A 4167-nucleotide genomic window follows, 5' to 3' on the forward strand; every position below is an offset into this window, starting at 1 on the left:
GTGAATTTTCCAATGAGATGGTAATTCTAACTTGAATGCATTATCATTAATTTTATGAATGATTCTAAATGGTCCATAAAATCTAGGAGCTAGTTTGACAACTGGATGTCCATCTACACTTTGCAGTCTACGTTTTTCTATTCTCAGCCAAACATAATCATCAACTTTGAAATTCATGGATTGTATTTTTTTGTTGGCTTGTTTGGTATATGATTGTTGGGCTTTAGCAATCATATCCTTAACCTCATCAAAAATACTATTATGCATACTAGCAATATCATCAGCACTCTGAATTCTATTAGAGAAAGATGCAACAGGTGTAGATAATCTATATCCATAAATGACTTCAAACGGTGCTTTATTTGTAGATGTGTGCGGTGTATTGTTATATGCAAACTGAAATAAATGCAAATGAGTGTCCCATGTCTAAGGTTTAGAGATAGTATATGCACGTAAAAGATCTAGAATGGTGCTGTTTGTGGCTTCTGTTTGTCCATTCGTTTCTGGATGAAATGCAGATGAGAAATCAATCTTTGTGCCTAGATTAGCAAACAGGGTAATCCAAAAATTGTTAGAAAATCTAGAGTCACGATCTGAAATAATTACTTTTGGCAATCCATGGTTAGTAAAAACAGTTTTAAAAACCAACTGTGCTGCTTTTGATGCTGTTAAAGTTTTCTTACATGGAATGAAATAAGCTTGCTTACTAAATCTATCTACAACTGTCCAAATCATGTCATGGTTAGATTTAGTATTTGGTAAACCAATAATGAAATCCATGGAAATTTGTTCCCAAGGTTTAGATGGAATAGACAAAGGCATTAGTAATCCATACTGTTTACCATGATGTTTCTTAACTCTTTGACAAATCAAACATTCAGAAACAAAGTTAGATACATCTGCATCCATATGCAGCCAATAAAAATCTTCAGTTAACATACGTAAGGTAGATATGATACCTCTATGACCTTGATATGGGAGACAATGAATTTCATTCAAAACAAAAGATCGGAATGGAATAGTAACACATAGTCTCTTTTCATAAAACATAAATCCATCATTATATGACAATGAATCAATAGGAATGAAATTATTTTGTACTAATTTATTCCAACCAGAATGAAAAGTAATATCCTAGTGATATGTATCTTTCATAGCAATCAAAGAATCAAAAGATATGATAAAAATATTATGAATTGTAGGTCTTCTACTCAATGCATCAGCAACTACATTTTCTTTTCCAAGTTGGTATTGAATGATAGGATGAAAACTTTGAATAAAGGAAGCCCATTTGATATGACGGTCAAAAATTTGGGGTTGGCTAAGTAAATGTCGAATGCTTTGCTGGTCGGTCTTTATCATAAATTCTGAACCCATTAAGTAGTGTTTCCACTGTCTTAATGCTTGTACTACTGCTAATAGTTCTTTGTCATATGTGGAATATTTCAGCTCAGAGGGTTTCATCTTACAACTAGAATATGCTATTGGATGATTGTCTTGCATTAGTACGGCTCCTATTCCTGATCCGCTAGCATCAGTCACAACTAGAAAGAATGGTCTATTAAAGTCACGCAACTGTAAAACAGGGGCATTGGTTAATGCATGTTTCAGTAAGTCAAAGGATTTCTGTTGAGTTTCGGTCCATTGATAAACAATTCCTTTCTTGAGAAGTTTGATTAATGGTAAAGCAAGTAATGAAAAATTACGTACAAACTTCCTATAGAAACTAGTAAGACCAAGGAATGAGCGTAACTCATGCACGTTTTTAGGAACAGGCCAATTCAATATTGCATCAATTTTCTTAGGATCAACTTTAATTCCTTCAGATGATACAATATGACCTAAATACTCAATTTCTGTCTTAAAGAATTCACTCTTTTCAGGATTTGCAAACAATTGATTTTCTTTCAATAATTAAAAAACTAATGACAAATCCTCGTAATGTTCTTTCTCATTTTGACTAAACACCAAAATATCATCAAAGAAAACAATCACACAGTAGTGATATTTCAGAAAGATACGGTTCATCATTCTACTAAAGGTGGCAGGTGCATTAGTCAATCCGAATGGCATGACTAAGAATTCGTAATGGCCAAACTGTGTTCTGAATGCAGTCTTAAATATGTCAGATTTATCTAGCCTCACCTGATGATATCCAGACTTAAGGTCAATTTTACTAAATATAGAAGATCCTTGCAGTTTGTCCATAAGGTCATCAACTCTAGGTATAGGATACCTATTCTTTACAGTGATCTTATTTAAAGCTCGGTAGTCAATACACATACGATAGGTATTATTCTTTTTCTTGACTAACAATACAGGTGCACCGAATGGAGAACTACTAGGTCAAATCAAACCTCTATTTAGTAATTCTTCAACTTGACTTTGGATTTCTTTTTGCTCTATCTGATTGTGCCTATATGGTGCTTTGCAAGGTGGTTATGTGCCAGGGATCAAATCAATCTTATGGTCTTCTAGACGTGAAGGAGGTAAAGCTGGTGGTAGGTCTTCGGCAAAACAGTCCTTAAAATATGAAAGAAATTCCTTATGTCTAGGGTGCATATGATTTTCCTTTACTTGCAATTCATTCACCCAAATGAGATATGATTTACTACTCTTGCGTAATGCACGTTTTGCTTGAGTATGCGAAAGCAGTGGAAAAACATTAGATGCATGCATACCATATAATGTAATAGATCTTCCTTGAAAATTAATATTCATTGTGTGTGTGGAATAATCTATATCTGGGTTATGCTGGTGTCGCCAAGGCATTCCTAAAATAATGTCACTCGACTGTAATGGAACAACTAAGAAATTTCTTCTTTCAATGTATGAACCAATTTGAATCTCTAAATCTTGCACTTCCTATGTACCATTATACCTAGTACCTAAAAATGTAGCTTTTATGCGATAATGCGTAGGTACAGTCTGTAATTTCAATTCCTTTACTAATTTTACTGAAATAAAGTCATGAGTACTACCGTCATCATGCAAGATAGTCTTTTCCTTTCCATGCACCAAACATTTCATAGTCAATAATGAATGTGGAGTAGGCATACCTGGTAAAGTGTCGGAAGTAGTAGTAGTGTCGTCCTCATCTTCAGTGAAATCAGGCATATCCTCAGGTTCATATTCGTCCATGGCTCCAAGATAGTTGATATGTGCTGGTGGCTTCTTTGAATGACAATTTGCTGCGAGATGTCCAGGCTAGTGACATTTATAGCATACTATTGGCTTGGCTTTGGTTACATTATTTGCAATGGCTGGAAGTCTAGGTACATTTGGATTTGCTTGTGGAATAGGCTTAGGATTTGGATTGACATTGGATGGTAATGCAGGTGGTTTAGCTCAATTCTTGCGGAAAGATGGTGAAGAGAAACGACCTGGATTAAACCTTCTAAAATTGGAATTGAATTTCTTAGATCCATAATTACCATTGGCTTGGAATTGCTGTGGTCGTCTATCTCTACCGCGTAACTTATCTTCAGTGTCGTGAGCTAGTGAGATGGCGTCTTCAAGGATAGCAGACTTGAACATGTTCACTTCAGCGTAGTAATGTCCAAGAAGTCCAGACATATACTTCCGCTTATGTGTCGTCTCTGGTACGTCTTCAAGCATGTGTAGCTGTAGGAGTGCATTCCAAAAACGCTCTGTATACTGTGGTATAGGCTCACGATCCCGTTGTTGGAGTAGATCCCATTGCTTGATAGTCTTCTCATGAAATTGCGGTGGTAAGAAATTCTGCATGAACTTCTTCTTGAAATCTTCCCAAGTAGCAGGACATTCTATGCTCTTGCATACTACAGTCCACCAAAGTGATGCTCTGTCTACCAAATGATTAGTAACACACTTGATTTTATCTTTTTCTAGATAGATTTCCTCATGGAAATAGTCATCAAACTGACTAATGAATGATAAAACAGTCTTTCCTTCTCGTATGCCATTGAAAGTGTGAAATTTGAAACTTTGTTTACTTATCTTTGATTCCTTGCGAATGGTTTGAGCTTCAAGAGTGGCGTCGATGGTACGTCGAATCAAAACTTCAGCTTGAGGTTCTTCTGTGTCGGTAGATGCTCTTTGTAATTTTGCCAATTGCGCTTGCAATGCTTGCCTAGCCCTTCATTCTTCTTCCAATTGCATCATGATTAGATCCAGCTTTTATTCCAT

This window comes from Lygodium microphyllum, chromosome 9 (genome assembly GCF_053477565.2).
Source record: "Lygodium microphyllum isolate KBCC chromosome 9, Lygodium_microphyllum_v1.1.10, whole genome shotgun sequence".
NCBI lineage: Eukaryota > Viridiplantae > Streptophyta > Polypodiopsida > Schizaeales > Lygodiaceae > Lygodium > Lygodium microphyllum.